Source organism: Sminthopsis crassicaudata, chromosome 4 (assembly GCF_048593235.1).
Source record: "Sminthopsis crassicaudata isolate SCR6 chromosome 4, ASM4859323v1, whole genome shotgun sequence".
In the NCBI taxonomy this organism is placed as follows: Eukaryota; Metazoa; Chordata; class Mammalia; order Dasyuromorphia; family Dasyuridae; genus Sminthopsis; species Sminthopsis crassicaudata.
In genome coordinates, this window is record NC_133620.1 from 9297220 (window position 1) to 9310050 (window position 12831).

The window sequence follows — 12831 nt, forward strand, 5'->3', positions numbered from 1 at the left end:
AATTATTAGTGAACTTTTTTGAACTTTTCCCCCACATAACTATTGATAGCTTGGATTTTTTTTCCTCTAAAAACTGCCTGTTTATATATCATTTTTGACCATTTATCAATTAGGGAATGAAACTTGTTCAGATAAACTTGAATCAGTTTCTTAAAAGAAGCTGCCAGTTTCCCCACTTCCCCAGCCACCTGTTTCTTTTCTAATTTTAGTTGCCTTGGTTTTCTTTGTATAAAACTTTTTAATTTTATCAAATCAAGGTTATTTAGTTTACTTTCTGTCATCCTCTTTCCCTTTTGTTTGATTGTGAACTTTTCCATAATTTCTTTATGATGTCACTCTTTATGTCTAAGTCATATATCCAGTTGCAAATTATCTTGCTAAATGGGATGAAATGTATGTATATTCCTAGTTTCTGCCCAACTGTCTTCTGTGTTCATGAAGTTTTTGTCGGATAGTAAGTTCTTTTCTCAGTAGCTGGGCTCTTTGAGTTTATCAGACAACTTGTTTCTCTATAATTTTTATCTAAATATCCTATTTCATAGCCATTACCAAATGACTGATAATTACTGCTTTGTAAAATGATTTGAGATCTGGGACTGCTAAATCCCCTTCCTTCCCATTTTTTCTTTCTCATTTCCTTTATGACCCTTGATCTTTTCTTCCTTCAGATAAATTTCATTATTATTTCTTTCTGCCTCTATAGACTAACCTTTTGGCAATTTAGTTATTATATTACTAAATAAGTAAATTAATTTAAGCAATATTGTCATTTAAATTATATTTCATCCTTCCAAAGTAACTGATATTTTTCTAATTATTTAGATTTGTCTTTATTTATATAAAGAATATTTTATAGTTGTATTCACATACTTCCTTTATGTATGTTAGCCATATAAATTCCCTTCTAATTCTAAAGGAATTTTAAAAATATTTAAATATTTAAATTTATTTTTAAATTAGTTTTTTAAATGGGCATTCTCTTTCTATATAGTCTTTCTGGATTTTGTTAATAATATGTAGAAAGGCTAATAATTTAGAAAGATTTCTTTTCAAACTGTGAGAATTAGGAAACTCAAATTGATTTTTCTTTGTTATGATTTTATTCTGTATCATCGCCACCATTTTTATAACTACCCAGATCTATTTCATTTGTCTCAGGGTTAAGTTTGGAAATTCAGCGTTCTTGTAAATCACTCATTGTCTCTGAAGTTCAGTTTTATCACTCTTCTACTGTTGTCTGGTGGAAATTCTTTACCTTGAAGGATACAGATAGATATCAAGGGACCTGGTCTGGTCCACAATATCTAAACAGTCCTCACAGGTGAACTCAACCAATGGATATTTCTTAGCCATAAGATAGAAGGAGGGACTGTTACTAATCCCTAATTCCCATTTTCTAGCCAATCACGTTGTTCCTCATGCTTAGTATGCTCCAAGGTTTTGTAAACATTTATACTGGTTTTCCCATCTATAATGTTACCTTTTATTCTGAATGTTCTTCCTTTTGTCTATAAAGAGCTTTCTTCCCATTTATGTTTTTCACTTTTCTGAGGGGATTGAGACCCCATTTATTAGAAATTTACCACTTTGTCCAAAGATTTATAGTGCTTGGAACTTTATTTTGATCACAACAGCTAGAATCTTATTAACAGTTAGAAGTTATTGTTCCAATTTATTTTTAGTTCCCCAGGATTCTCTAAGTACATCATAGTATTATCTGTAAAAGTGATAATTTTGTTTCCTCTTTTCCAATGCTTCTTATTACCTTAATTTCTTTTTTCTTTTGCTTCACCTTAGCAGTCTATCAAGTAATAGTAGTTATGATGGACATCCTTGCTTTTCCCTGATCTCATTGGAAAGGCCTCTATTTTATCCCAAATGCATATAATGCTGGCTCTTGCTTTTAGAAAGATACTATTTATCATATTGAGAAAATATCCATTTATTCCCCTGTTATCTAGTCTTATCTTAAAAAGAATGGATGTTGTATCTCATCTTGTGTCTATATAATTTAATTTGTTGCCAAAATGGAGACATAAGAAGAAACAGTTTGGAAAATTCTGATGGATGGAGAATTTAGAAAGAAAGAAAACAAGTTTTCAAGGACGACAAGGAATACAATGTCACAGAACTTCACTTGCAGCTTGCTCTGGTTTTCTCATGAGATACTTTTGCTAGATGGACTTTGGCCATTGTTTGGCTGGGCAGAATTTGAGCTAATGACCCCAAAATAATTTAATCCTCATATTCAATTCAACATTTATTGTCTGCCAAATGAGAACCCCTGGGCTTGGTTCTGGGAATTCGGAGACAAAACCAAAACCAAATCCCTGTTCTCCTGGCACTTGCAAGTTATTGAGACAGAATATGTTTGCAATCAAGTTAATAATAATATATAAAATAATGCAATGTTATTTCAAGAGGGAGAGAGTATTTTTTTATTTATTTAGAATTTTTTCCACAGTATATATGCATGAGTAATTTTTAAAAATAATATTATTCCTTGTATTCATTTTTCCAAATTATCCCCCCCTCCAGATCCTCCCCCGATGACAGGCAATCCCATACATTTTACATATGTTACAATATAACCCAGATGCAATATATGTGTATAAATACCATTTTCTTGTTGCACATTAAATATTAGATTCCGAAGGTATAAGTAACCTGGGTAGATAGACAGTAGTGCTAACAATTTACATTCACTTCCCAGTGTTCCTTCTCTGGGTATAGTTATTTCTGTCCATCATTGATCAGCTGGAAGTGAGTTGGATCTTCTTTATGTTGAAGATATCCACTTCCATCAGAATACATCCTCATACAGTGTTGTTGTTGAAGTGTACAGTGATCTTCTGGTTCTGCTCATTTCACTCAGCATCAGTTGATGTAAGTCAAGAGGGAGAGAGTATTAATAACTATGGAAACAGCAAAGTTTTGTGTTGAAAGTGATTCCTGAATTGTCTTAAAGGAAGTTAAAGATTCTCTGAAACATGAGATGGGAGCTCTCTCCAAAGGCAAGAGGTGATTCATGTGGGATGAAGGATTTATGAGATGCAACGTAATGTGTGGAGAATAGGTAACAAGTCGGCTTAACAAGAATCAATCTTAAACCAAAGGCACATAATAGGAAGTCATATTAGGAAGGCAGGGAAGGGACAGATTAGATATGGTTTTAATTGCCTAATAAAGAATATGTATTTTATTCTTGAAACCATAGAGACTCATCCAAGGTTTTAGAGTAGAGAGGTGACATGATCAGATTTAGTTTTAAGTATATCAGTTTGCTGTAGAGAAGACAGATTAAAGAGAGAATAGACTGGAAACAGGAAAAACATTTAGGAAACTATTAATAGAGAGATGATAGGGTCATGGAAGTAGCATCTGAGCAACTGAGAAAAAATAAATTAAAAAAAATACAACGTATGTGTATAGAAATCAAATAAATCTCTAGATTTTTAGGAGAAGGCTTAAAACTCATCAGTAGTCTAGTTCTAAATACTTATTAAATACCTACTATGTGCAAAGTGAAATCACCTAGGTGATAAAGTGGCTAAAGTGCCAGTCCCAGACTCATCTTCCTGAGTTCAAATCTTCCTCAGACACTTAAAAACTGTGGCCATGTCATTATACCTCTTTGCCTCAGTTTCCTCATGAATAAAATGAACTTTAATATGTGGCAAACCACTCCAGTGCCTTTGCCAAGAAAATCCCAAATGGGGTCACAAAAGTCAGACTGAAAATGACTGAAAAATAACAATAGAATAAACAAATATATTTAGAAGCATGTATGCAATTCCTGACAAGGATAGCTTCCATTTTCAATAAATATTTTATTCTGAGCTTACAGAATTTGCAATAGGTCATTGACTCATTTTAGAAAAGCAGAAAAATTCAGTGATACTTTCTCTCTGTCTCTCTCTCCCTCTCTCTGTCTCTGCCTTTATCTGTCCGCCTCTATGTTTTGTCTCTGTCTCTGTCTGTCTCTCTGTTTCTCTCTGTAACTGTCTCTCTGTCCCTCCCTCTGTTTCTCTGTGTCTCTGTACCTCTGTCTCTGTCTCTGTCTCTCTGTGTCTCTCTGTTTCTGTCTCTCTGTGTATCTCTGTCTCTGTCTCTTTTAGGAGTGGAGGAAATTTTGTGTTAGTTAGGGCACCATCTCCTGGTGAATTATGATATAGACACACCCTTTTATTGGACATTGTAAAACCCCAGTGATAAGAATTTCAAAACATGTGGGAGCCCAGGATCTTTCAAATTGGAAAGGTTAATAAGCCCGGGGAACTGGCTAAAACTGAAAACAGGAAAGGATGACAAAGAGCCCATGGATCAGATAATACAACATCAAGCATGATTATGGAATTCCTCTTATTTGGCACATGTTTTCAATTCCTTTTATTGTAAGGACTCATCATAGACAAAAGTCTCCGACTGCTAGGAAAGTGGGGAGAACCCTGTGGAAATTCACTTATAACCACCTAAGTCTAAATGCTGTTTTTGTATTCTTCTATCCATGGATACTAGCATTTTTTCTGCTGATAGAGATCATAGCCTCTATAAACTTAATAATCTCGCCCGACTTTTTCCCATATTTTTCCATAAATTTTCCTAAAACCTCTAAGATCTCAAAAGGTTTTCTTTTTTCCTTCTATTATACTTTCTTTTTAAAATCTTTAGTCCCCTAGCATTCTTTTTCATTCCTTCCCTTTCCTCTGCCTTTCTTTCCTTTCCTAAAATTTATCTGTGACTTATTCCCTTAGAGGGTTCCTGGGACCCTGAGTAGTGTTTTAGAGGTAAGTCTTGAACTCAAGTCTACCTATTTCCAAGATGGTCTCCCCTATTTACTACAACCTGGGACCTCTCTTTTACTATTTCAGGGATGCTGGTATAATGTTTAGACTGTGTCTGGTCGTGCATTCTCACTGCATTTTCAATCCACCTGGGGTGTCTCTCCCACTCAGTTGTTAACCTCCTGGAATGTGATTGATCTCAGCCTGATGAATGAACTCCCTGAGTGTGATGAAGTGCTCTCTCACCATCTCTCCTCTCCTTTGGAGTGTCAGCTTTCTGTTTACCACTTTTGTTCGGTCCTTCCTGGCTTGAAGAGAAAACAGGTCTTTGTCATCTCATTGTCATTCATCCTTGTCACCCCTGTGGACTTGGCCCTTTCTTGATCTTCCTCTTACCTTAAGCATAGCTGAAATGGAATTTTTGTTGGCCACAGCTTTAGCTCATTCATCATATTTGTACAGAATCTCATTGCTTTTTTGGTTTTCATTTTCTATTAATCTGTCCTTCCCTCCATCTCACTACTGGATTGTGTGTGTCTGTGTTTGATCAGAAATGGTTGACAATTTTCCACATAGCACGGGGAATTTTACACAATTCCTCTTTTTCTTAGAATTTCATTTTTCAGAACTCATGCCTTTTGGGCCAATTTTCTCTGTAAAATTTTAAATCACAGGGGCACCTAGGGGGTGCAGTGGCTAGAGCACCAGCCCTGAATTCAGGAGGACCAGAGTTCAAATTTAATCTCAGACACTTAACACTTTCTAGCTGGGTGACCTTGGGCAAGTCACTTAACCCCAGCCTCAAAAAATAAATAAAATAAAATAAAATTTTAAGTCACTCAGGCAGTCAACAAGCATTTATTAAGTGCTTATATGTATTAGGCACTGTGCTATTTGTAATAGATAAAAAGAAAAGGCTTAAAAGCTAGTTCCTGCTCTCAAGGACCTTACATTCTAATTGGAGATACAACAAGTAAACAATTAAATAAAAACAAACTCTTGTCTGAATACATTAATCTCACAGGGAAGGTATTGACATCAGGGGTGAGCCAAGAAAGGCTTCTTGCCAAAGGGGCGGTTTTAGTTGATACTTGAGGGAGGGAACAATTTTCAGGTATGGAGGTCAAAATGCGTGGAGTCTAAAAAAGGAGATGCCCTTTTTGCAGAAGTACCTCAGTATTCAAGGGCCACAGACTCTGTCCCTAGGAATAAGATGTAAGAAGACTAGAAAGATGATGGTGGAGAGAAAGTAGATTATAAAAGCCTTTGAATGACAAACAGCATTTGGTATTTGCTCCCTGAGGCAACAGGAGTCACTGGCTTTTATTGCGTAAGGTGATGTGGGCTTTAGGAAAACCACTTTAATGGCTGAATGGAGGATGGAATGAGTGGGGAGAGACTGAGGCAGGCAGACCTATCAGCAGCTATTGCAGTAGTCTAGACATCAGGTGATGGGGGGGGGGGGGGGCTATCTGCACCGGTGTGGGGACAATGCCAAAGGAGAGAAGGGGCTTATTTAAGAGATGCTTCTGGGATGAAATCAACAGATTTTGACACCATATTGATAGAATCTACATGCTGGACAACATGCTTCTATACTGTGCTAATCCCCACCTGATTACTTTATACGATGTTTACTCAATTATATATTTCTTGGAGTATATCTTCACAATATGCAATACTCCCCCCTCTCTCCTTTTATTTATGTCGTATATTCTTCTCAATCTCATTGCCCTCACAAGGCCTGGCCCTAGCAAGTCTCAATGAGATTGAATTTTCATCCTTTCATTAAGATCTCTAATTCTAATTTTTAAAAATACCTGTCCTTTACTTATTTGTACCAGAGTCCATAGGTTTTATTGTTGGCTTTCTTCTTGAATTTTGTCTCTTAAAAATTATTGAATGTTTTCCTAATGCTTGCCTTCCTATGTTGTTTGCTAGTCTCTGGAATATTCAATTTTCTTTGATATATTGACAGTTTTCTCTTTTTTTTCCCTACAATTTCAATCTGAAAATTCTCTTGGTAAGATTTCCAATGCCCTAAGCATTTTAACTGGCCCTTGTTAGGTTCACACTAGCCCTAGTCAAGAACTGATCATTTCTGTGTTTTTTCTCATGGTCAATAAATGAATCAAGAAACATTCACTAAGCATTTTTTAGAGGACAAACACCATGGCAAGCTTTAGGAATACAAAGACAAAAATAATATTACTTGTCCTTAAAGAAACTACATTATAATGGAAAAAAACATGTATGTTTAAGGTGCTGTTTCTTTATGTGAACATAGAAAAGCAGAAAAAGACTGTTTACATAAAGAAAACTATAAAAATCAATTTGGAAAGAAACACAAACTGTTGAGAGACAGGACTTTTCACAGGGTCTATAAAACAAATGCCATTCAGATGAATATTCTGAGAGGACAGAGCAACCAGTGACTAAGAAAGGATGGCTGCCCCGTATTGTGATCCATAGCTCATTTGTGTGTAAGTACTTTTAGATATTACATGTTTATTTCTAAAAAATTGAAAAAGATGACTGTTTTGGAAATATAGGAAGCAACAAAAAGACTGTGGGGTTCGTATGTGATAGAAGGGTGGATTTCTTGAATTTTACAACAAAAGATAAAGATGAGTCACTAAGAGAAGATTGGGATTGGAGATATTGGAAGATAAAGCAGCAAGAAAATGATATAGCAAGAGAAGGGAATGAACCATGGGGAGAGATAACCCAGATTAGAAATAGAAGGCTGAATGTAGGATGAGTCACAAAAAACCAGGAACAGAGACATAGCAGGCTTCCAGCTGGGAAACTGACTTCAGATCAACAGGCTCCATAGCTGCTCTGCTGAGAGACTGTGGATTTAAAGAGAGTGAGGGCTGTTTAGCTGGAGAAAGGCTGGACCCCCCAACAGGGCTCTTTTGCTGCTATACCTCTGGGGGGAGAGCTGAAAACAACACTCTGAGCTAATTGTTCTCCAATGCTGGCTACAAGCTGAGTGAGGGGATCTCTCAGGATGTCAGTTTACCCTCTACTTCTCTTTGTGGTTTGAGAGAGAATCAGATGGGAAATACAACTTTTGCATCTAGTTTGCTGTGAGCAGCTTATTGGAAAAGAGACTTGGATTTGCTAGAAATTGGAGAAAGTGGAACCCTGTTGAGAAAAGAACTGGCAGGGCTTGTCTGTATTAGTTAGAGACCCAACCTAAGCAGCTTCATGGTTTCCTGGCTTAAGGGAACTGTTTATCACTAACCAGATTCAGTGTTATCTTCTGCTAAAAGAGCATAACTTTTCTTATCATCCTGTTATTTTGTAGTTTTAAGGTTAAAAAATTCTTTCATCATCTTTAAGAGTAAAAGAGGAGATGCTTCATCCAGGGGGAGAGTGGTAAGAACCAAAAGGGAGTAGCTAGAAGAGAGGTGGGTTTATGTGGGATATATTGTTCCTGAGGGATCCAAGGATATCAGAGATTGAAAATCCAAAGTGGGAGGTACCCAACTCACGGGTTCCCCTGATAGGTTTCTATTTTGTGGGCACACTATTCTTCATGGATAACTGTGTGTATTGATAGAAGGATGTGATCCAAGTGGAGGGAGGGACTATGATGTTTTATTTATTTTTTCTTTTATTTTCTAATGAATTAGTATAATAATTATTCTTGTTCTTTTCTTACTGTGTTTGTTATTAAAAAGTCAGTAGTGGTATTATGATTGATTTTGGGAAAATAGTAAGGATGGCAATAGTGGCTTAGGAATAAGAGGACAAATAAAATAGGTATGTATACACACATATAATCAAGGTTATCTTTAGAATCCTAAAAAAGTGTCGGAGTTAAAGCTATATGGTTATGACCATAGCTAGCCCTCATACTGCGGAAACATTTTAGATATGCAAGCATCAGGCTAGGTAGAGGAGTAAATTAACCCAGAGAGAAAGGTCTAACATTGGGCAGCCTTCCCATAGGCTGCATTGTCTGAGGCAATAGGTCTGCGGCCACATCTGGAGCAGAAATGAATTAAATACATGATAATATTTGGTGGGGTGGGAGAGAGCATGAACAACTGAGTTGATGAAAAAAGGGTATATACAAATTTGTCAAGAAAGGAAAATTATATGCCATCTTCTTAACCACCTGTCCAATTTCCAACTTTTCCTTTCCTTCTGAAGCCCTACCCTTCTCAAAGCAGCCTTTAGAAAAAACATCAGTTCTCTCTCTTAGGACTTCAGCTTCTTTCCCAGAGCCTCAGAATCCTAAGAAGTATTCTCTTAGTTCTTCATACAAATCCCCAGAAATGAAAAATGATGCTCATTTGACAGGCGTCAGGAGACTCTCCATCATATCTTGGATATATACCCAGGCAAGATATCAGATTTCTTTATCAGATTTACATATGCCTTCCCCAGATCTCTGATTCATCAGCCCCCACCTCACTTCTTCTGTTACTCTGACCTAGTTTCCTAGACTTCTCCTCTGGAGGCACATCAATCTTTTTGTTGTTGCCGTTTTGTTTTTCTAATTCATTTTTTTCCGTTCCAAATTTTACCTCACTCCCTACTCCCACCCACTGAGAAGTAAAGAAAAATAAAACCCCTTATAAATATGTATAGGCATACAAAAAAAATCCCTACATGACTTATTGTATTTTTTTCCTCAATAGTATTTTATTTTCCCAAATATATGCAAAGATAGTTTTCAATATTCATCTTTGTAAGATCTTGTGTTCCAAAGGTTTATTCCTCCCTCCCTTATCTTCCTTCTCCCCAAGACAGCAATTTTAATATGATTAAATATGTGTAATCCTTTTAAACATATTTTCATATTTGTCATGTTGTGAAAAAAAAATCAGACCCAAAGAGAGAAAAAGCAAGCAAGCAAGCAAAAAAGGTGCTTTGATCCACATTCAATCTCCAGAGTTCTCTCTGGATGCAGATAGCATTTTCCATCCTGAGGCTATCGGAATTGTCTTGAATCACCACATTATTGAGAAAAGCCAAGTCCATTACAGTTGATCATCACATAATCTTACTATTACTGTGTACAACATTGTCCCGGTTTTGCTCACTTTCCTCAGCATCATTTTATCATAAGTTATTTTCCAAAAAAGAAAAGAAAAGAAATAAGAAAATGAAGAAATTATGTTTCTGAGTCCATCAGTTCTCTAACAGGATGTGAGTCACAAATTTCTTTACAAGTCCTTTGGAACTGTGGTGGATCATTGTGTTGATCAGTTACTAAGTCTTTTACAAATGGTTGTATTTATAATATTGCCATTATTTTATAAATAATTCTTCTGATTTTGTTCACTTCATTTTGCATCAGTTCATACAAGTCTTCCTAGGTTTTTCTGAAACCAATCCTCTTCATCATTTATATACTATAACTTGTTCAGCCATTTCCCAATTAATGAACACCCCCTTTCCAATTCATTGCTACCACAAAATATTGCTATAAATATTTTTGTGCATGTGGATTCTTTTTGTCTTTCTTTGATTTCTCTGAGGCATAGAGCTCAATAATAATATTACTGGGTCAATTTGATAGCCTTGGGGCAGAATTCCAAATTACTTCCAATACTAATTCATTAGAATACCTATTTCCTCACATTCCCTCAAGTTTTTCATTTTCCTTTTCTGTCATGTTAACCACTCTGATGGGTGTAAAGTGGTACTCAGAGTTGTTTTAACTTGCATTTCTTTATCAGTGATTTAGAGCATTTTATTTTCATATGCTATCAATAACTGATTTCTTTCCCTGAAAACTTCCTATTCATATCTTTTGACCATTTATCAGTTAGGGGATGGCTTTTATACTTGTAAATTTAACTCAGTTCCCTATAGATTTTAATTTTGAGACCTTTACCAGAGAAATGACAACTCCCCTCCCTCAATTTTTTGTTTTTCTTCCAATTTGACCTGCATTGATTTTATTTGTGCAAAAGTTTTAATTTTATGTAATCAAAAGGATCCATTTTACCTTCTGTGAATGTGAACTCTTGATTGATCATAAATTCTTCCCCATACAATGGTTTGACAGGTAATTTCACCCACGTCCCACTAATTTGCTTATGACATCACCCTTTATGTCTAAATTATGTACCCATTTTGAGCTTATTTTGGTAGGTAGTGAGAAATGTAGGATTATGCCTTGTTTCTACCAGACTATATTTCAGTTTCCTCTGCAGTTTTTGTTGTGTTTTTATCTAAATATCTGAGGTCTTTGGATTTGTTGAACACTATGCTATTATATTCCTTTGTTTCTGTACATTTTTTTTTAAACCTAATCTGTCCCTCTGATCAACCTCTCTATTTCTCTTACTGAGTATTCAATTATTTTGATGATTACAACTTTGCATTGTGGTCTCATTACAGTGGTAGCAGCATTTACTACTAAAATCCCTTTCCATCCAATTTTCCCCCATTTTATTCCCCTCATATTTTTAATCTTTTGATCATTCAGATGAATTTTGTTTCAATTTTTTTCTAATTCTATAAAGTAATTATTTGGTAATTTTAGTGACATGGCAATGAATAAGTAAATTAATTTAGTAATGTCATTTTTATTATATTGGTTCTGTTAACCCATGAGCAATTAACATTTCTCCATTTATTTAGATCTGACTATAGTTGTATGAAAAATATTTTGTAATTATATATGTATGAGTCTGGTGTGTGATTTAGCAAGTAGACTTCTAAGAATTTTATACTCTCTCCCTCCATATATACATATACATATATATTTATATTCATTTTTTTTACTTGATGTCTTGGGGAAGCTAAATGGTGCAGTCAGTAAAGCACAGGCCCTGGATACAGAAAGACCTAAGTTCAAAACTGGCTCAGGCACTTAACATTTTCTAGCTGTGTGACCCTGGACAAGTCACTTAATCCCAATTGCCTCAAAACTAGATAAATAAACATTAATTTTTCCTTTCATCTCTTCCTTCTGGGTTTTCACTTATGTTTTTATTCATCCTCTCTAAGTAAATGAAGATATCTGCACATAGTAATATTTTTATTTCCTCAATCCCTTCAGCTTTTCTGCATAGGTTTGTAAGATTTTTATACTCTAATGCATAGCCAATTTTTGTGAAAATGTCATGGATAGCTGAAAATAAACATATCCCTTTGTATTTCCATGTTATATTCTCTAGAAGTCAATCATATCCTAACTTTTCTAGGATTCTATTCCTTTAATTTATTTCTTGTTTGTTTCATGGTTACATTTGTCTAGTTTTGGGAAGGGTAATTTGAGATCCCCACCTATTAATTTTACTATTTTCTATTGTAATTTATTCATCTTTTCATAATGAATTTTTGTTTCGTGTTGATATTAATTCATTGTATATGATACTTTTTAGTAAAATATAATTTCCTTGTTTATGTGTTTTAATTGATTCTGATTTTGCCTTTACTTTGAGAATGTGATTGCCCTCCCTCCTTTTAAACTTCAGTTTAAAGTATAATAGATTCTGCTCTAGCTCCTTATTTAGATTCAATGTATATATTACCATTTCAAATGTGTTTCTTATAAACAACACATTGTCAAATTCTGCTTTCTAATACATTCTGATGTACTCCTCGGTTTTATGAGTTCATCACATTCCCATTCACAATTATGATTGTTTTCTATGTATTTCCGTCAATCCTACTCTCTTATAAATATCCTTCTCTCTTTTCCCTTATTTCCTCTTTAAGAATTTATTTTGCTTCTGACCACTGTTTCCCTTCAAGAACCCTTTCTTTTATCTCTGCCCCTTTTCCTCACTGGTTTTTTTCTTAACCACTTCTATTCTATTTTTCTGTTCAGCAAGATAAAATTCTGTACGCAACTGTGTGTTTTCATAATTTTCTTAGAGTCTGTACCCAACTTTATATGCTAATTTTTTCATAACTTCCTAGGATAATTCTTATTTATTTTCTCAATTTTTTTCCTTTACCCCTCTTACTTGGTTTTAAAAATCTTTAAAAAAGTCAAAAACTTTGATTTTTTGCTCTTTTTTTTTTTCAGTTTTTCTAGGAACTCTTGTTGGGTTTATATCCGATCTGCATT

At 35.0% G+C, this 12831-nt stretch overlaps 1 protein-coding gene across 5 annotated transcripts in view; it reads left to right on the forward strand.

Annotated features, from left to right (window-relative positions):
- Positions 1–12831, forward strand: part of C4H1orf141 (chromosome 4 C1orf141 homolog) — a 55179-nt gene that overhangs the window by 10207 nt on the left and 32141 nt on the right. Inside the window, exon 1 of one of the 5 annotated variants that reach the window (XM_074265689.1) lies at positions 387–454. The exons of the other annotated variants lie outside the window; for them this stretch is intronic. The gene's annotated coding sequence lies outside the window, so the exon portion shown is untranslated. Of the gene's footprint in view, positions 1–386; positions 455–12831 lie in introns of those variants that run through there. 5 annotated transcript variants of the gene reach the window in all.